Below are 21,917 nucleotides of genomic sequence, written 5' to 3' on the forward strand. Positions count from 1 at the left end.
ACTTAACTATGGCGAAAAAAACTGCGGGTCTCCGCTTTCGACTACATGCGACGAAGTGGTAGTGACAGCATAATTTGCAACCCCGAAGACTGAAACCGGATAAATCTGAAAAAAAATTCTTTGATTGGACGTGCAATAATGAGCAGCGAATGAAAAAACGCGAATTACGAATCTGCAGAGCGTACGAAATTTGTACCCACCCTCTAATTATCCTGCAAGGCAACGCTAGCAGCATGAATATTTTAAATGAAGGACAAGAGACAAAATTTACCAAAATATGCCACCGAAATGCGTTCTTGGTTTGTGCGCGCCCCTAAAGCGGCGTTCAACGCGTGAACATCAATTTGCGACAACCTGCTTCAGGAAAACGGTGAAAAGCACAGTCTGCCATTTTACGCATGTCTCTTAAAGAAATGCATCGGAAAGAAATCTTGCCACCTAATGTCTGTGGTCAGCAGTCAGCGGTCAAACATGAAAAGCTGGAATGATACATCAAATCGCAGCAATGAAATCTGGTCTCACGTCAGTAAAACAGCGAGTAGCGTTACATTTGTTTCTCTCTAGGCAGCGCTTTAAATCGCAAAACCCCGGATACTAGCTTAAAAAGAGAGATAGCGATTGCTCCATCATTAAAAACACAGACCCTGAACTTCCATCTTTATTCGGAAGGTTTCCTTTGGGAACAATACAACGGATTTTTTTCTCGTGGGCCGTGCACTTCTACTGACCACCATTGCACGCAGTCGCAATTGCATGTTCTACGATTCGCAAACTTCGGCATAACTAATATCTAAGGCATTAGTTATTTCGCTGATAATAAAATCATCTAAATAAATGCGTAATTTTAGCTAGTACCTAATGTTTGCTTATGTAACTTCTGCAGCAATGCAAGAAACAACATACAACAGATAAGCATTCAAAAATCCAGCTGCCGTAATGTTTCAATTGCAGAGGTACTCATGACAATCGTGCGTTATTTTGCATGTGCGCACTTTTACCACCACCTCTGTATCCCATTCACTGAATTACTGCCCTCTTCGGATGCTCCAATCATCATCAGCATCTCGCATTCACACACGAACACATACGCGCGCACGCCCACCCACACGCGCTCCCCCCCCCCCCACACTCACGCATACACAAAGCATGCATGTATACACACGCACCCCCCACACATGAATACACACACAAGCACGCATGCACACACGCGCATCCCCCAAATACACGTGCACCCTCCACACATGCACGCACACCCACACACACACACGCACACAGAAAGCACGCATGTACACACACGCAGAAGTACGTGCGTACACATATGCGCATCCCCCCACACACACGCACGCACACACGCATGTACACACGCGCACCCCCCCCCCCCACAAGTGCGCATGCATACACACGCACAAACGCACGCAACCCCCCACACAGAAGTATGCACTTACTTACATACACGCGCACCCCCCACGGACGCACGCACACACACACACACGTGCGTGCCCCCCACACCCGTACACATGCACGCACACACACACACACAGACGAGCATGCATACACACACGCACGCGCACCCCCCCCCAAACACAAGCACACATGCACACACAAACGCACGCACGCACACATGCACGCATACACAAAGCATTCATGCAAACACACGCACCCCCCACACATACAAGCACGCATGAACACATGCGTACATATGCGCACCCCCCAACACACACACGCACGCACGCCCCCCACACACAGAAGCACGCACGTGCACACACGCGCATCCCCCCCCACACACAGAAAGCACGCATGTACACACACACGCGCGCCCTTTACACACACAGAAGTACGCACGTACACACACGCGCACCCTCACACACACACGCACGCACACAAGCAAGCATGCATGTACACACGCGGGCACCCCCCCCCCCCCACACAAGTAGGCATACATACACACGCACACACGCGCGCATCCCCCCCACACACAAGTACGCATGCATACACACGCAAACACACAGGCACCCCCACACACGCACGCACACACACACGCGTGCACCCCCGCCCCCCCCCCCCACACACAGAAGTATGCACGTACACACACGCGCACCCCCACACACCCGCGCGCATGCACACACACAAGCACACACAAACACGCATGCGCACACACAAGCACGCACGCAAACACACGCACACACACACACACACACAAGTACGCATGCATACTCATGCACACACGCACGCACCCCTACACACACGTGCATGCACACACACAAGCACGCACGCACGCTCGCACACGCACATACACGCACACACGCGCACACCCCCTACACAGGCACACACATGCGCAACCCCCACGCACTTGCAGGCACACACACAAGCACGCATGCAAACACACGAACACCCCCCACATACACACGCACGCACACACAAGCACGCATGTACACACGTATGCCCACAAGCACGCACGCACACACGCACGCACGAACAAATAGTTTCAATATAGAGCGTATTGTATCTGAAACGAAGAAAATGTGTGAAGCGGGGTTCTCCCTATAATACTCTTTATGTGAAAAAGCCAACTCTTAAACGAAGCTTTAGGTCCGGGACTACATGGCCGATGGCCATGTACATGGCCGATGGGAATGGAGAAATTGTTTTTCTCAGCAACCACGGTACTTAATTTAATGAGTTTAATTGCAGAAAAGAAAAAGCTAAAGTATAGTGACTGTAGGAAGCGAGTGTTTTTATTTAGGCCACTAATATTTTTCATAAAATGTTAACTATCGTTAAATTTCAGAATACAAAACTATCAAGTTTACAACTCTCTAACTCACCAATCAAAAATCATATCACAAGTCTGTTAAAAACACTTAATAAAACATCTAAACGGAGAAAATTATTCTATTATACACCACTCTGAAAAAAAACCCAATAATATGTGAGTAAGATTTTTGCAATATCCTAGTCTACACTGTTACAAACTAATGTCAGCTGTAAATTAATATATCAAATTTGAACAATTCAATTGCTCTAACGGGCTGAACTTATATAACTGCGATATATGTTTTACTCCGAAGTTACTGGTCTATAAACTTCGTGATTGTATGTTTTTAAACTTTTTTTATTTCCGGCAATTTTTCTAAAAATACAGAGGCCCGAAATAAAAACTCTGGGTCACAGACCCTAAAATTTAACTCTCTGTCTCTTGAATGCAACATGCTTTATTGAAATCGATCCATGGGTTGTCCCATAAAAGCATTTCTGTGTTTTAAGTGTATTTGAATAGGTGGCATCACGGTTAGCCCCGAGCCAGTTTCCGCCTAAATCGTTTTCTCGAGTGCAGGGAGAGCTTTCGACGCACGTGCAAATGCATGCTATAACCTGTAAAGCATCAGTAGTGATGTAGCAGCAGATGTATATGTGATTACCTCGTACGATGAAATAATGCCGAAGCCTAGCAACCTGAAACGAAATGCGAGAAGAACCCTTATGTTACTTCCTTTTTTTCTCATCCGATGTTTTCTATGACCAATTTCTGTTGATTACCGGACGCCGAAGGGTTACAAATCGGCAGCTTTAACAAGCTCAGTCATCACTCGGCGTATACAAATTTTTAGTTATTTAGCCCAAGAAAAATCACGATTCCTTTATAGTGAAACCGCTCGGCCGACTAACGCAGGCGAAGGAAAACGCAGGATCTCGGAAAAATGACAGCCTTCATAAGACGGTATCCGCTCGCCGCGGCCTCTGGCACGATGGTCGTCCTCCCATTTCCTGCCGGCGTCAATGTGGTGACACGCAAGGCACGTATGCGCTGCCAGCGTTTCTCGGCGAGAAAAATCACGAGTCCTGGACGCAGAAGCAACGCGCAACGGCAGGCATCGTGTGCGTCTCGGAGAGGGAGAGCGCCGCGGCGGTGATGGCGGCCAGAGCTCGCTGCTCCTCGTCTCACTATCCTAGCCTTACCCTCTGCCTCGCAGCGCCAAATGCCTGCTTCCTTACTCTCGCGGCAAGGAAGTAAACGAACGGGGTGCATTGTCACGTTTTCGCCTTTTTCTTTTCTCTTTTCGCAGTTTTGTTCTCTTCAAACGCAGAATAGGAGTTGAAAAACACGAAAGAAAGAGAACAACGAAAGAAATTTTAAAGTAAGACAACAAAGACAAGACGCAGAGAGGGAACGGCTGCTTTTCTTTTTCCCCTCTTTTGCCTGGGACTCGCCAAAAGTCTTCGTCGGCGGCATGCAATAAATCCCAAGAGTGCTATTTTTCTCCTTTTGAGCAGAACCGATTCGTTCTTTCTCCGAGGCTTTCCCGCGCGCGCGCACGATCCCGGGGCTCCTTCAGGCCGCTATTCCTTTGCTGCTGCTCCCTCGCTCTGTTCTGCTTTCTTCTTCCCTAATGTCGTTTTTTCACCGCATTGGCTCTGCCACCAAACGCCGGGCAGCGAGAGAGGCAGTTTGAACTTCGCCGCCGCCGGCTGGCAGTCTGGTGCACGCCACTCCTTTTTCTTGCGGTGGCGGCAGAGAACCGTGAGCTGCCGTGGGGGCCTCGGAGCGAGCAACGCTCCGCCGCTTGCGCTCTTCGAAGAAAGCGGGACGAAAAAAACTGTGCATGAACAGTCAGCTCGGGATGGATAATTCGTTAGCCCACGGCGCCGCGAGAGGCGCAGGCTGGATTACACAAGGCTCGACTCTGCTGCATTTGAGGGCAATTCTGCCCGATTGCAAGTCACGGGGCCTGGGGCGCACTTTCTCAGACGTCGCGCCCCTTGCACGTTGCCTAAGCCGTCAAGAGGTGTCGTCTTTTTGTGACCGGCGAGCCGAGTTTATTAAAGGTTATTTCTATTGACTCAAGTGCCTACATGGCTGTGGCCCCGAAGCTTCCTTTCAAAGCGTGTCCATCTATAAGAGTATTGTTTTGTGCACGTGTCATAAATACAGCATCGGCTGTGAGACACGGAACAGTGGGACGCTCTCTTGTTACACTAAGCACTGGTCAGTCACAGCTCGTCGATACGAACCATTTATAAAAATACAACAGGACGCCCGCGACTATAGAAAAGCGCTCGGCTGCCAAACCGGTTAGTCATACATCTATCAATCCCGATATGATTCGCGACCTGCCGAGCGCGCTTTTGCGAGTATCAAGAGGTACACAATGTAGGTATACAATCAAACGATCAACCGCCGTTCTTATAGCAGGTCATCACTGCCGCCTTCGCAGTGGCCCGTTCACATTCTGCTGATTTCCTCCCTGGTACAGTCTCTGCGATTGTGCCGTGTTTGGCTTTCGTGATTTATTTTTTTTAACCGCGCGTATTGGTTCCTGCGAGAGGCTGTTCGCGGCGCGAAGCATCCCCTGGGATAAATAGCGCTAAATTTAGGCCATTTTTAGCACTCCCACTGACAAGATCACCGACATCGGTGATGCAATAGTTTCGTCGCTACAGGGCGAAGATAACTCATTTGCGTACCTATGCGTCAAAACACAAGTATCTGATGGCAGAAATCCTGGGAAACCACCAGCCTACAGTGTTCTCGCCAAAGAATTTACTGCCCACGACTACGGCCATAACTGACGAGAAGGAGTTCTTTCCTTTTTTTTCTTTCTTTTTTTTTGCGTGATGCTTTTTGGTGAAACTCTGTTACTGAGGGCTGTATACTTCCATATGGCCACAGGTCACTGTACCTAAGTCTGACGTTATTATGTGCACCATATGTATTATTTAAAATCACATTCTTTATATTTTATAGGTATCTGTTCTTTATGTTGTGCGCATTGCGATCTACGGAAAGTTCACGCTGACAAGCGACATTGCCTGCGCGGCAGCGAGTGGAAAGCGACGACATGTTTCCGAATGGCAACACGTTGAACACGTGTAAATGTGCAGTTCACTGTAGTGAAAACATCGTTTCGCGTTCGATAACTTGGCTTGGCCTGGCCTAAAACAACTTGGCTTCACTTCTACATGACCAAAGCAGATCCGGAAACCAAAAAAGAGAGAAAGAAGTCATAAGGGAAGGGCAGGGAGTTTAACCAAATTGAGCTCGGTAGACTATACCTTGCACTGAGGAAGGAGGAAAGGGGATGAAAAGATGAGAAGGAGAAGATAAGTTCACACTTTTCATCCACGAAAGCTGCTATTACAGAAACAATTCACCAGTTCAGGAAGCCTGAACCACATGAATACCCCGCATGAACACATCTCCCCCCCCGCCCCCCCCCCCCTGCTTGGCTTGCTCAACAAAATATAAATTTCTTACGGCTTGTCGTCCGCTTCACACCGTAGCCGGCGTACAATCACTATCGCGCTCACTTCTTATTGTTTCCAGAATAAGCATACACGTCTAAACACGGTCGCGACTGCAGTTACAACATTTATGATATAAAAAATTTTCACGTTTTCCGCTTTACCGCTCCCGTGTTTGACACTTCTGACCAGTAAGCTTTCCGCTGCCCTAGAAAAAAAATCGTAGCATAAATATTGGTGGTTTGTCCCTACAAATAAAAGGAATTTTTTTTTTAAATGCTATGTGCTTTTTGTCAACGATCTAAGGTCCTAAACTTTTGTAACCGTTCATACGTCATGGATAGATACCAATTAATTACTCGGCTTGTCGAACACGTCAAAGTAATTGACTTACTTAATTTTGTTTTTGATCGAACAATGGGTTAATAAATGGAGACGTTTTCCAAGAACATGTTCTAATTTGTTTCCTGTTGTTTTCACTAAAGCCTACCAAAGCAGTGAGTGCGTCTTCCACTATATGTGTTTTACGAATGCGAAAATTGTATAGCCACCGCGAACTGTGAATGCTAAATTTGAATGCGAACTCTGCAGATGTGGTTACCGCATCTCAGAACACGGCAGTGGAGGATGACCCCATATGAACCGTGTTTACGCCAGCGAAGGCTGCGCAGTTTTACTTTCACAAATGAGGCATGTTTTGAAAACAAAATGCGCCTTACAAGCGTACCAGGTGCCTTGAGCTGATGCTTAGTACATTTGCAGCAGCTTCCTTCGTCCCGACGCGCTTCATTCGGTTTCGATCTTTCCCCCGCGCGCTTCTCCTCGCAAGCAGGAGCTATCTCTGCTTTTTTTTCTTTTGTCTAAGGCTTCGCCGTTCTCGCGTGGTGACCGGTAGAACCGCGGCTCGCTCACTTCAAACCCTCTGCCTCGCCTCTTCCTAAGCGCACGTGGAGAGCCGATTCAATCGCATGTGCGGCGCAAGCGCAGGAACAAACAGCTCTCTCGAAACGGACCCGGAGTCTCATCGTCAGTCTCCCTCGGGAGTGGCCTGCGAGGCTTCTTTTCCCGATGCCCCATTCAGGAGCGAATCGCAAGGAAACCCTTCGCGGCCGCAGCGGCGGACGTCGCCTGCGTGAAGGAGAGAAAGTGAGAAGGCTCCTTTCCTCGGGCTCTCCAAATAAGTAAACAAACGGGCTTTCGACAAGACGCCGTGGCTTTTCCGAGCCTTCCCCGGCGCTTGTTTTCGCCTCCTCAAAGCCTCGTCGCCGACGTTTTTTGAGGAGCTGACAAGCACCTCCCGCGTGTCCATAATGTAATGTCCCCCACACGGCTCGCCGCTCAGAAACTCTCGGTGCCCGCTTTTCCATATCCCTGGCTGTTTGCGCTCCCGCGCGCCTACATACACATGAAGGCTGGCGCGCAAGCACCGCGCGGAGCAGCAGCCGCAGAGCGGTGGCCAGCGGGGCTCAGTGTATACTGACGGACGGCAGCGCCAGGCGTCCGGGGGAGCTCTAGCGTAGACACCACCCCGGGACGTGAGGAAGGTGGTGCTAGCCGCCGCGCCGTGTGTTTGTGCAGTAAGCCCCCCCTCTTCCTTTCCTCCAGCCACCCGGGTTGCCGCACGGTGCCGGCTCCGCTCTGCGAAACAAAGCCCCTCCTTTCCTCCCATCTGGATCCTCGCCGCCAGGCTCCAAATGCGACCGAAAACACGCCCAGGAAGAGCCGGATCGAGCTCTCTTGCTCCGAGAAACAGCATCCGTGTGCGTGATCCCTTGGCGCCGCTGTCCTCTCTTTTGTGCCGGTCGCCTGCCCCCCCCCCCCCCCCCCTTCTTCGTTCTGCTGCTTCTCCCTTTGTCGCTGGCTCCGCTCGCTGCGGCGGCGGCCGCTCTTTTATTCTTGTCGCTCTTCTCGCTTTCGCGCTCTTCTTCTCCCTGCTAGCACTCGCCGCTTCTCGTTTCGTTAACGCGCAAACAACGCCCCGCGAAAAAGAAGCCAGCTCCGGTCTCTCTTCGCTTCTTTGCTTCGCTTTCTTATTTATTGGCTCATTCCGTGGCTCATTCCGTGCCGGGAGTCCAGCAGGCATCCTGCCCTCCTTACTCGACATTTTTCCGCCTTTTTCTTTTCCGTCCGTCTCTCCTCGAGGATTTCTTGTCCGCTATTTGCCGCGCGTTAATAACCGTGTTGCCCCAAGATATGGTTTGCTGGAAGAATAAGAAAACAAAGATTACGATGTCAGAGACGTTTTAGGACTGGCGAGAAACCAGGTTGGCTTTAAGAATTTAAAAGCATCAAGTTTATTGCGTGGCCCCATGTAACTCTTTCATGGACCCTAAATCTGCTGTTTTACAAGCAAGCACGGTCATTCCACGTTCTTACTGCTTTCTTTTTTTGTTTTTCGAAAAATAAATGAGCTTTACTTCTGCTTTACATACCGCGTGCTCTTTCTTTAATTACACTGCGCTGCTTTCATGATATGAAAAATTTATTGCGCAACAAAAACTTATTTCGCGCGCACCGTAACGGTATTATAGTATACTGCCGCAGACGTGTTACATCAATATATGGTATGTAGGTAATTTCTAGCTGTACTCTAGGCGCTGCCGTCGTCTCGCAAATTCTCGTTGTTTCTCGCATATCTTGAATTATTGCATTGATAAAAATCGCAAAAGAGCAGCAGAAAGCCTGTTGCCGCATAGCCGGTGTCATAAGTTGACCTTTTGTTCAGTTAAAACATTTATCAAAAATCAGCTGTGGCAGATAGTTCAATTGCGTCCCATTGCTCGGCTTGCTTGTAGGCGCGGACACTGCGCGCACTACTAATTGCAGTGTAGCGTTGGTTAACTAACGAAGATTTACAAACTTGCAATTGTTAACTTTGGCACACATGTTACAATCATAAAATCGAAGCCCAACAGTAATCAAGTTCTATTCATTTGTAACAAATACTGTGCTTGGCACCAGTTTCATTAAATGTGCATTCTCAAAATATTGGAGTTCCAGGTTACGCTAATCAGCAGTGTTGTCAAATGAAGGGCTGATAATTGCTAACTGGAACATCCCTCCATTTCGCCACGTAGTTTGAGTATGCGCATTGTTCTCATATTTTAGACCTTCCGAGTCGGGAACAAGACACGCGGCCACCCTTTGTCTCGGAACGGCCGGGTCCGTGGCGAAGTATAATCGGATCGCAGGGACAGCCCCGACTTCAGAAATGCGGCGATGCACAGATTGTTCGCGCATCGCAGCGACACGTTTACCGCTGCCGGTCCTGCTGTGAACACTGCAGGTCTTACAGCATGTAACACCGCGGTAATTATCACTGTAACGTCGCACTTTGAGCGAAACTGTAGCTTGATGACTTTTTTTTTCTTCAGCTCGCGAATTACCATTTTATAAAAGCGCATTACTAACTTACATGTCATTATCATGGAGGTAAAACGTTAAAATGTTATAATGCTAGAATTTGATTCTTACGTATATGTTTTCATGCCTCGAGCCAGAGATATATCCGTGTATTTATGCTATACATCGTGTCCATTTCCTTGGTAAGGTGCATCTATCCATTTTAGTATGTCGAGTAGTCTCTCCGCACTGCTACGCATCACTTTTGCGCTGCAGTCCTTAATCCCCCCCGTTTGGCTGTGTTGTTGACATGCGCACCTCGATCGCACGTTCGTCGTTTGCTGTTTATGGCAGAGCCGCACGCAGAATGGGAGGACAGGCTCGGTCAAGTATCTATTTATACATTCCACGATAACTTGTCCGAGTCAACTTCCATCGCGCGCAGACCACGTAAACAAGATATATTTGGAACCTCTGCATGTTTTCTTCTCTTCTAGTCTGCACGCGCCTATGGAATTCGATACATCACGTGGAGAATTTTTTAAAAAAAAAGGATATGACGTAGAGCGAGTCTGCCTTTAACGCATGAACGAAGCAAACGGAGGTTTTCTTTTTTTTTCTTTTTTCTTCAACGATTCATGTAAGGGCAACCAGCAGCTATCTTCGGCGGCCATTAATTTAATCTGCGTGCTCAGCGGCCCGTCACCGCTCGAAGATAAGTTGCAACTTCAGAAATTTGCAACCGATCGGGCGCCGGAGTCGACCGGGTCCACCGTAGCGTGCAACGACGACAGTGCGGCGACAAAGCGGAAGCTTGGCGCAGGTTTTAGCTCCCGCACGCGCGTGGGCGTTGCGCACCAAGGAAGAAGGGGGCGTTCGTGAGGGAGGCAGCGAGCGCAGGACCGGGGCGTGTGACAGTAGGCGGCCCCGCTTTTCTTGAAGTTGATCGCGTGCGCACCTCTGACGTCATCGCGGAAGGCCTTTCCCGCGCCGCTGGCCTCCTTTCAACCCGAGTGGGGAAAGAGGAAGGCTGCGGTAGCTGAAGGAAAGTGCGCGGCGGTAGCAGCGTTACCCGCGTTGCTAGGGCAACGTTTCTCGCGGATGCGCACCCGGCTGACGTCAGAGGCCCGCTCGCCCCCGGCGGCTTCGGTCTTCTTCGGCTCCGTGCCGCCCATGTATCGAGCCAGACGGCGAGGGCCGGAAACATCATGAAGGAAACATAAAAGGGTCACTGACATTTTCCACAGTTCTTCTCTCACCTCCCCCCCTCCCCCCGCACCACCGTCACCCCCACCCTTGAGGGCGCCCTGAGCCGCGCGTGTGTTGACCTCCTCGGCTTGCGAGCTCCACTCGAGTACAGCTTTGGCCCTTTCTTGCAAAGCAGGTCGCTGCTTTCGTCATACCAGCCAGCGATTCACATACCGTGGCGCATCAATGACCTGGCCTCCCTGGGCATGGCACCGGTTCACTACTCACGTTTAATTCGGTTCGCCCCGGGAAACACAGGCGCCGGGCTGCGACGTTGCTCCAAATCTAGAGAGCGAAGCTGTAAGCGTGATGCGCATACAAGACTCCCTTATATAGATCGAGCATGCGCGTCTTTTGCGTATTTTTCGTTATCACGATCCGAAGGAGGCACGGCATACTGCTTCATCAAGAGCAACGAGCCGGTTCGCTTTCACTTCCTGAGAGCTTTCTAGCTGAAGAATGAAGCCGGTCCTACTCCTTGCTCTCACTTCTAGCCGTGACTTCTTGCTAACAAAAGATACTGTTCTCGCCGCTTCGTTATTTTTGCTATGGCGGTTTCGGTGCTAGAGACAGGGCTGCAGAAACGACGAGAAGATCGCGGGGGCTCGAGCGCCTGCGGCGTCATGTCGCAAAGTCTGCGGGATTCGTTTCGCGCTGCGCTTTCAAGAATCAACCAGAAAGAAGAAGCAATAAAAGAGAGAAAACAAAAAGGCGTCGCTGGTCCTGCAATGGAGGCCCGGAGGCCTAGCAAAAGTTAGCACGATGGGCTCAGCGCTCCCGATTCGTGATAACGAATCGGGAGTTAAGAACGTTAACGAGTTATAGCGTTATTATAGCAGGTTTCTGAATTCTATTTTGCCTTGATACTCCTGTGACTTCGCTTTTCTAGCAGGGCTGTACCACCTGCTTCAAGAAAGGAGGTGCAATATTCTTGAAGGATTTGCATTGTGAATAGCAATGTATTTCTTGCTTTTTTCGGCAGCGCATTTTTAGCGGCGGTGGGCATCAGTACATGTGTGATAATCACTTATGACAGCTAATCGATAATCTAAAAATTGCTTTAATTAAACATTTTGTGACGCAGGTTGCAACTTGCAGAATCAAAGCCAGTTACTGTTCAAGGCATGTTCGCATAGGAGGAATCCTGTTATCGGTTTCGATATATTTATCCGCGGCGGCCGCATTTCGACGGGGCGAAATGCGAAAGCACCCGTGTACTTAGATTTAGGTGCACGTTAAAGAACCCCAGGTGGTCGAAATTTCCGGAGTCCTCCACTACGGCGTGCCTCAAAATCAGAAAGTGGTTTTGGCACGTAAAACCCCATATTTATTTATTTTTATTTAGTTTTGTCTGCGCAATGTGCGCGGATGCCACCAGTCGTGACGCTGCACATATTATCAGCCAAGGCAGCCGGCTAATCTAAAACGGCAGTTACGAACGAAAAGCTTTGGGAGTTCAGTCCATGATTTTTACGCTCCGTATTTGTCCTTGGAACGCTTCATCGAGCTGTCGAATTCCGTCATCTTGCCTCGACTTGTTGGCTCCGAGGAGAGCTCATGTCCTCTTTGATTGTTCAAAGGAGGGAACATATAACGGGGCGAAACGTTCAAAATAGCACAACCATCGTCTCTTGCTGAGGAATGCCACAAGGGAGTACCTTCGTAGATTTATTTCCGCCACCTTGAGTTTTTCCAGAGGATCGCGAAGTCAAAGTATGGCTTTTGGCCATTCTGTGTTCGGTACAGAGAAACGTTGTTGCTGACCAAAGCACGTGAAAATTTTGAACACGCTCCAAGAGTGATCTTTTTCTAATATTATTCTGCCAGTTTGACTCGCTTTGATGAAGCCTTGCTTTAATAATGATGTGCATGCCAGTTAGTGGCGCGCATAGTTTTCATTATGTGTCTTAACAGACGTAGATGCCCCATTGCACGTCAACCATTGTAACCTAAGGCTCTCCAGCTTGAATTTTCGTGTGTCCGAGTCATAACAGATGAACTGGGTGCCTCATGGTGCTACTGGCACTATTCCTGTCTTGCTTCACAACTAGGTGATTGCATTTTTTTTTTCGGAAACCGAAAACTTAATTTATTTTACATACATACAGGCGTACGTACGTACATACTATAGTACAGTAGTATATACAGTAGTTTAGTGCAGCAGATTAATGCAAACAAAAAGTCAATCGTCGTAATAATACACCAGCAAAACATGCGCACATTCGCAATAACTTACTCGTATATACAAACAAGTGCAAAGACACAGAATTAAATATCATTATTAGTGGGCAAACATTGATCCAGTGGAAAGAATGCGTGTCACTTGGCGCTGAATTCTAGACATAAAAGGTTCTCCCGAAGATGCTGTACTTATAGGTACGCGCCAATAACGGCGTGAAGTGAAAACTCATTATAGTGCGTTGTCCTAGCGAGCTTATACAAGACAACAAAAAGCACCGTTGATACAGTGGTCGTCATTTTTTCCCGATTACCTAAAGATATGATGCCATTAAGAGAAGTTATTTCTGACTGTAAATAGTCGCGGGAATATATTAGTTCACCGGCTGGCGATAATAACTCTAACAATACAAGGATTGAGAGGATCGAATCGCATATTGACGGACCGGCTGGAACAAGTTTGCGGCAACGATGCCACGGGCCATTTCTTTCTTTCTTTTCTTTCTTGCGACTATAACCAGCGACTGAATGGCATGTTAGGAATGCAAATTTGGCTAGTTGGATGTGGTTCAAGGCTGTAAACAAGACGCGACCCTAAAACAGGGAACAGAGGGAAAAAAAGCGCTTGTTTCGTCGTTTTTTTACTTCGTACCTTGTGTTAGCGCTGTCTTTTGTGTACAACCTTGTATTGAAGGATAATTAATTAATTAATTCTGGGGTTTTACGCGCTAAAATCACGATATGATTATGAGGCTCGCCGTTGTGGGGGGCCCTGGATTAATTTCCATCACCTGGGGTTCTTTGACGTGCACCTAAATCTAAGTACCACGAGCGTTATTACATTTCGCCCTGTTGGGATAATTGCCTCTTTCTTTTCGGGACGGAAATCATCAAAATCGTTGAGGCAAAATAGCAGCAGCCGCAGAAGCAACAGGAAGCAATAATCTCATTTAAGACACCGAGTATCATCATCATAGGCGGCGGCGGCAGCAGCAGCAGCAGCAGCAGCAGCAGCGGCGGCGGCGGCGGCGGCGGCGGCGGCAGCGGCAGCGGCAGCAGCAGCAGCAGCAGCAGCAGCAGCAGCAGGATGCAATTATCTCATTTAGGACACCGTGTATCGCTGAAGTGTCACTGAGGTGGCATGGTCATCGTCCAGTCTTCCGTAGGTGACGTCACAGACGTCACCGATGATTAGATTGCCAACGTAGAAATCCTTCCGACTTGGAGCTTGCTGGCAATCTTCCGGGCACTGTTCCTAGGATGCACCGAAAGCTATATCGTACACATGTGGGACTACGTATAGTACTCAGTCCAGGTACGCGTCACAGTATGGGCGGCAATGTGTGGCCGTAGTTCTTGGCGCAGAAGTGGTGCATGCACGCCGACTCCATGCATGCACGGGGGCCACTGCCAGCTGTGAAGACTTGAATCGTACAAGCCCTGCAAGAGGCAACAGTAAGCACCGCATGTATACCAGCATTGCATGGGCGGCATACTCGGGCCGAACACTTCTGCAGACACGCTCCCTTCGGCGAGATTTCGTGCGACTACAGCGCCGCACGCGTTTGGCGGCCGCGTGTGATGGGCGACCGCGTTCCTGGCACCGTGGCGAGTGTGCGATATATTGCTCGCAGATGCAAACGCGCCCGGTGATATTCACTCCAAGCCTGGCGAAAGTGCAATCCCCGAAATTATAGAATCCCAAAAATACCTCCCCAGCTCTCTCAAGCTTACTCGCCGTTCACGTCATTATTAATTCAAGTTGGCGGATTGTGCATGCTGATTAATCAAATCAGTGGCTGCATACGCAGTGTTCAAACAGTTAAACGTCAAAGAAATTTTCGAGGGCTGTTTTCATCTCCATCGGTTGCGAGTGGCTTTTTTGCATTCCGCCCTCATCTAAATGCGGCCGCTGTGGTGCGAAATCAGGAGTGGCACCGCCTTCTTAGCAAAATTGAATAGCAGCCACCGAGGCACGCAATCGCTCGCATTATACATGAGTAGAAAACTAAGAAGCGTATTTAAGCGAACGATCGAAAAGGAGGTGAAAGTGAGTAGATACGCTTGTTCGAAAAACATATATATATATATATATATATATATATATATATATATATATATATATATATATATATATATATATATATATATATATATATATATATATATATATATATATATATATATATATATATATATATATATATATATATATATATATATAACGGTATTATAGGAGAGAGCGTTTTGACTTAGTGTGCAAACTGACGACGCAAGAACTCAACCCCGTGGTTGAGTTCGCAAGAGACCAAGCAGTTCGGTTGTGTGAAGCAGTTGGTTTTCGCGACCTTATGCTGTCTGAGGCATGGTGGAACGGAACCAAAACTAAATCTGCAGGCTAGATATATAGAGCCCAAATTTAATATCCTTTGTTCATATGTCGTACCTCTTGGATCGTGCAGTTCTGGAAATAAGCATCTCTCATTCCCGTTCTTCACCTAGATTATATTGGGCTTAGTTTTTTTAACGCGTCGTTCGACGCGGTCGTCGGCTGGGGAAATAAGTAAGAGTGCACATTGGGCCATATTTAGGTCGTGCACCTCTGACGCATTTTGTGGAATGCTGGTCTCTGCTTGTCGCAACTAACTGCCTCCCATCGCTTTTCACACTAACAGCTACAGTTGCTTCGTTTGCTCGCAGTGATGTGTTGGCACTGCGTCGCAAACGTAATCCATTTCTCATGTAGCATACCGGTAACGACGAAACTAGGCTGCGACGGGCTTGTCGCGAAATAATCTTGTTCCGCACCGCTGTTGCTGTGATAATTTCCGGGTAATTAACGTCTCTCTGTAAGTTTTAAAGATAAAAGGAAACTTCACCTTATAAATCACCGTTTGCTGGGCAGTTGCAGAAGCTTACGGTTTTTTCTAACTGTCGCCGAATGTTGTTGCGTAGATGGCAGAAGGGGAAATTGTAATGAATGCGTGTGGCACCGAAAATCGGAGTCGTCTTTTATTCATATTGTCAAGTAAGAGCCATGGAGCGAAACAAGCCTTTATGTCGCTCAACCGTTCACTAATGCCTCGTTCACGCTTCAGCCAAGTCAGCCGCAGTCGTAAACATTTCCCGCTCTGAGCATTTGGCGGGATTTGTCTCCGAGCTCCGCCGCAAAGTTCGCACTATAGACAGTCCTGTTTATAGTCACAAAAGCAGGCATGCGTAATGCGCCTGAGACAGGGGAGTGACATATCCACAGAGCCAATGGGGACGACTTTTCCGTTGTAACGACCGTCTCCTGCAGGGTGCAGAGGCAAACGCGTAAAGCCTGGCGAGTTGTATATTTATTCTATTTTTGGTTACACAGCTTCCTTATAACTATTTATTTAGTTTGGCAAGACTTAGTAAGAAGTTCATGCGTTTTTATTTTCATGTTCTGCACAGAATAACTTATAAACTCTGTACATAGCGAAAAACATATTCAGCCGCGCCCCACGCTCTCTTGAAAGCGCCGCTGGTGTGCTATCACCTACGACCGCTCACGCCCTAAAACAAAGTGCACTTGAGGCTGCCGCTGCTTAAGTTGTGTTTCACGTCGACGAGCAAAATTGAGACGTCCAAGTATTAATGTGTTGCGTAAGAAGAGCACAGTCAATTGGCTCAAGCTTGCCTCTGGATGGAGGCACTACCGCATTTCGTTATTTATATTTTCCGACGACAGGATTCCAACACAGGACGTTTTAGCACCGAAGCCCGATATTGAAACCATTACGCCACGGAAGCATGCAGAAGCGGCATCAATGCAGTTAGTAGCAATTGTGAGTGCTTGCAGCGTCTCGTTACCTTCTGCACTAAGAAAAGTATAGATTGCTTTGAAATTTGTCAAACATAGGCCCGGATATATTGTAATAAACGAACCAACAAGAACATCTGCAGGCCCAAGCACGAACATCAGACAAATGCATGTACTACCCATCATTTCCATGGTGGCTAGCGCCAGAACCACGCCTGTACACACAGACTAGCGAGCGGTGGAAGCAAAATAGGAGGGACGCGATGAACATTCGCCGTGACGTTTTCGATTGCTTATCACGAGCGAATAGCGTCATGTGTCTGAATATGCTCAAGTGCGCATGCTCCGCATGATTCGGCATGCTTGCGATGGAGATAAGAAGCCAGTGCCGTGTAGCCAGGAGTACGGGGTGGGGGGGACTGAGCGCTTCACCTCCCCCCCTCTGGATAGAGAGAGAGAGAGATAAATGAGATGCGAAAGGCACTGAGATTAACCGGACGAGAGGTATCCAGTTTGCTACCCTGCTTTGGGGAAGGGGTAGGGGGCGACAACCTGAAATTTCTGCGTTACTGTGAGGCCTGCCCAGCGCTCAGCACGCATGACCGTGAGTCGCTGCAGTCAAAAGCTGGACTCGGGGGATCGCGCTGGTATATGCATGAAGGGAGTGGCGACACGAGCTCTCATCGCGTGTTTGCAACAGTCTAAATAACGCACGTCTTGAGTCCGCAGCGTAAAAAAAAAGGCCTGCCTGGAGTCAAGAACACGTGCTCTTTGATCGTTATTAAACGCTTCGACACACCTGGTGCTGACGAGAGCCCAAGGTTTCACTAGGGATAACGTGCAGCGGAGCCGTTCTCCAGGAGGCGGATACGAGCTGCGCTTCTCAGCCGGCATCGAGCGGTGCGCGAGTAACTGGCGCGCACGCATCTCACACGCAGCGCCACGAGAGTCGTTCTAGCTGTGCGCTATAGGGCTGCCGATGACGCTAGCGGCATCTCACTGCGTTCTACCATATGGCAACGCGCCCAGCCGCGCGGTGAACTTTACATCCAGAAAAAGCTGATGCCGGTCGAGTACTTGTCCCATACCGCTACAGTGGTGGAATACTGTGTTGTCCGCAGGGGAACACGACAGAGGTGAATTTAAAGGTGTCTCTTCCTTGCTGAAGTGCACCGGCCGTAGTGGCTTAGTAGCTATGGTGACACGCTGAAGCACGAGGTCGCGGGTTCAATTCCCGTCCGCGGCGGCCCCATTTCGACGAGGGCGAAATGCAAACACGCTCGTGTACCGCGCATTCCAAAAACCCTCAGATGGTGAAAATTAATCCGGGGTCCCCAACTGCGGGTTATTTCGTATCGTGATTTTGGCACGTAAAGCGCAACAATATATATATATATATATATATATATATATATATATATTCTTTTCCAGAGTGCAGTTAAATCAGGTAAGCGCCGCCGCTGTGCCCGAGGATTTTCGGCAAGTTCAGCGCACCTTGCTTTTTTTTTCAGGGATCCAATACTCGCGGCCACGTGTTCGTTGAATGCCACTGAAAGAGCCCACTGTGAAGAATGGAACAAACAAAATTAAAGAAAACAGGAGCGGCTTCTGAAAGAATTCTGCGGTTCTATATTATGGGACCTGGAGGGAGATAAAAAGAAAGAGCGGAAGCAAGGTTAACCAGATGACTTTCAGGTTTGCGAGCCTGAATGGGGGTTGGAAAAAGTTGGTTCTTGTCTTTTGCTTTGTTATTTTTTTCCTGCTGATCTTTTCTTTTTTTTTATCTCCCTCCCTTGTTTTCACGTGGGTCAATTAAGCTGTGGTTCTGTAGGAGTTGGGCGAAATAGAAACTACATATTTGTTTCTCTCTTCTTATTTCGTTCCAGTAAAACAACGGGAGATAAACGTTTTCCAATGCAATTTCGTATTATGTAAGTTACCACATGCGATCGTAAGAAAAAAACACCTATAGATTAGCACTATTGCCCACGCAATCTTTCTTTCTCGCTTTCGTCTTATTCATTCATTCATTCATTCATTTATATTTACTTTTTTATCTATTATTCACGTTTGACATAACGTTAGTTTCGCTTGATACAGAAGGAGGCTTTTGAATAGCTATAGTTCAATGGCGCAGAAGATGTGGGAACAATGAATGGTAATATGTCTGTCGCTCGTTCATTCTCCTGTATTCTGCGCCCGTCGCTCTTCATAAGGATCAAAACTCACCCAGTTATCAATTTTATTTCATTACCGCTGGCTTTCATGTGCTTGGGTTAAGGCCGCAAAAATATTCGAAACTGACAAAACAAAGGTAACAAATTGAGGTGCCACTCTACTCTCTGAAGGTGGGTGACCAGCGAAGCTGTAGCACATCTCACATGGTTCTTACATAGCGAGGGTCTGGAATCCGGCAACATTGATGCCTCCAGGTAGCATGTGCGGGTTCATTGACCAGTTGCCTTCACCCAAAAAGATCACGTACTCTTGACGCCTGCGGCGGAAAGGATGTTCCACATTCCCCGCCGAGGTTTGTCAGTGGTGGCGCTAGCTAACACTCCTAAGGTTAGTTCTATAGTAACGCATAAATACCCAAGAAAGTGGAGTGGGAAACCACGCCGCGGTAGCTCAATTGGTTAGAGCATCGCACGCGTAATGCGAGGACGTGGGATCGTTCCCCACCTGCGGCAAGTTGTTTCTTCATCCAGTTTCATCGCCATTAATTTAATATTTCTTTAATTCAATTGGTAAGTACAAGTAATTTCTCCTAGGCATTTTTTGTGTCTTTGTTTGTTGGATTCTCATAATATGATTAATAAAAACCGGGCCCCTCGATTAACCCCCTTTCTTATGGTTAGACAAGGGTGCATGTATTTGTTTTCATCATTTTGTAATGGTAGTGACGATAGCTTTGTGATTACTCTGATATATACTGATTGGTTCGGTTACAATCTTGGATAGATTCTTGGTCACAGTTAAATCTACACACGACCACTGTTGAGTAGATTAGTGGCTTAGATTGGTTTGGCACTTCAAACCAACTCGTCTGGCACAAACTGAGTAAACCATTTCTTGTGTCGTTTGAAATGTCCACATTGAAGACTCCAACGATGATGACAGGGGTAGTGTCATCACGGCAATGTCAAAGATGTGGCGGCGGCTAGCAAAGCTGTCGAGGCCGGCTCAGTTGCGCGAAATGTGGTGAACAAGAGCACGCTTCCGACAACTGCACTGGCACGTTCCACTGTGCGAACTGCGACGGTGGTCATGCCGCATATTCCCGATCATGTCCTACGTGGAAAAAGTGGGAAAGATATCATTACACTGAAAGTCAAAGAGAACATCTCGTTTCAAAAAGCGCGGAAACGTGTTTCCTTGATTTATACCGCTGGGTATACCGATGCGGCGCGTAAGGGGGCAACGCCGCAGCAGAGTCCGGCATCTGCCCGGCCCACAAAGCGTGTGGGCGCGGCTGTGCCATGAGCCCCCTTGGCGACAGCAGCCAGCGCTGCTTCACCGTCCCTGAAGGAGGGTCCACCGACCTCCCAGTCGTTTGGCTCCAAGGCTTCGTCTCTCGAGGCGAAGTCTGCACGACGTACACATGGCTCGCCAGAGTGAGTGTCCGTGGCTACGCAAGAGGCTATGGACACTACTACAAGAAAGGTGGCGAAGACGGTGTCTAAGGAGCGGCGAAAGTCTCTCGACCACTCTAAAAAAGACAAAAGGAGAATTACACGGCCGGAAACAGCTGTGTAACCTAAAGCAACACTCCTTTTTCGCACAGACAGCACCAATCTAGCTTCAATATGGACACGCAATTTATACAGTGGAACGTCAGAGGTCTCCCCGGAAGCCTTGATGATGTTCAAGAAGTTCTCCACGACCTCACTCCGAAAGTACTGTGTGTACAGGAAACCCACTTAGAATCTAAACGTACAAACTTTCTTCGTCAGCATGTTATTTCCCGTAAAGATCGCGATGAAGCTTTCGCATCATCTGGCGGTGTAGCCATTATACTCGACAAATGTGTATCGTGTCAACATTTACAACTACCCCTTGCGCCACTAAACAACACAAATTCATTCATTCATTCATTCATTCATTCATTCATTCATTCATTCATTCATTCATTCATTCATTCATTCATTCATTTACAACTACAAACTCCCCTTGAGGCAGTGACTGTTCGAGCCGTACTTCTAAATAAATTTATTACCACCTGCTCTTTGTACCTATCCTCGCATTTCAGCTCCATAAACGTTTATTGCCAATTATTAATAGATCAATTACTTGGAGATTTAAATGCGCACAACAACCAATGGGGCGACTCTCTCTGCGACGTGCGAGGTCGTCTGATTGAACAGTTTCGTTTTTCTTCTGGTGCATGTCTTTTGAATAGGAAGGAACCTACATATAGCCTTGCGAACAAAACATATTCCTCTATAGATCTAAGCATTGTATCTCTGACCATATTACAACATCTTAAATGGAATGTTATTAAAAAGCCTTACGGGAGCGATCACTTCCCGATAGTTCTGTGCACACCGAAGCGAAATGAATTACCTCCACAGTTTCCTCGGTGGAAAGCTGATTCAGCCGACTGGGAACAGTTCCGAAATCTTACTCTCATATCGTGGGCCGACATGTGTGCGCTAAGCATAAACGCTGCGATTGAGTACTTTACGGCTTTTCTGATTGATGCCGCGTCCGAATGTATTCCTGAAACAAGCGGATTGTCTGGCAAACGCCGTGTTCCGCGGTGGAACGATGAGTGTCGTAACGCGCGTAAGAAGCAGAACAAAACATGGGGGCTTGCTTCGCGATTCTCCGACAGTGAAAAACCTGGTTAATTTCAAGAATGTTGAATCCCAGGGAGGAGAACGCGCCGATAAGCTAGAAGAGAGAGTTGGCAAAGGTATATATCGGGAATTAACTCTTACACACATGAGCAAATGTTTGGAATAGAATGAACAGGATAAAAGTTCGACAACCTTCACTTGCACCCTTTGGTAAGTACTCAGGGAGTACAGCATGTAAGACCAAGCGAACTTTCTAGCCGCACATTTTGAACACATATCCAGCTCATCGCACTACTCTGAAGCATTCCAAAGATACAAAA

General features: G+C 47.9%; 1 protein-coding gene and 1 non-coding gene across 2 annotated transcripts in view; both read left to right on the top strand.

Annotated features, from left to right (window-relative positions):
- LOC135906033 (locomotion-related protein Hikaru genki-like) overlaps positions 1-21,917 on the top strand; it is a 280,151-nt gene that overhangs the window by 241,841 nt on the left and 16,393 nt on the right. The gene's annotated exons all lie outside the window — the stretch shown is intronic.
- On the top strand, positions 19,416-19,488 carry TRNAT-CGU (transfer RNA threonine (anticodon CGU)). The gene has a single exon. It is a non-coding gene; the product is annotated as a tRNA-Thr (tRNA).

Source organism: Dermacentor albipictus, chromosome 1 (assembly GCF_038994185.2).
Source record: "Dermacentor albipictus isolate Rhodes 1998 colony chromosome 1, USDA_Dalb.pri_finalv2, whole genome shotgun sequence".
In the NCBI taxonomy this organism is placed as follows: Eukaryota; Metazoa; Arthropoda; class Arachnida; order Ixodida; family Ixodidae; genus Dermacentor; species Dermacentor albipictus.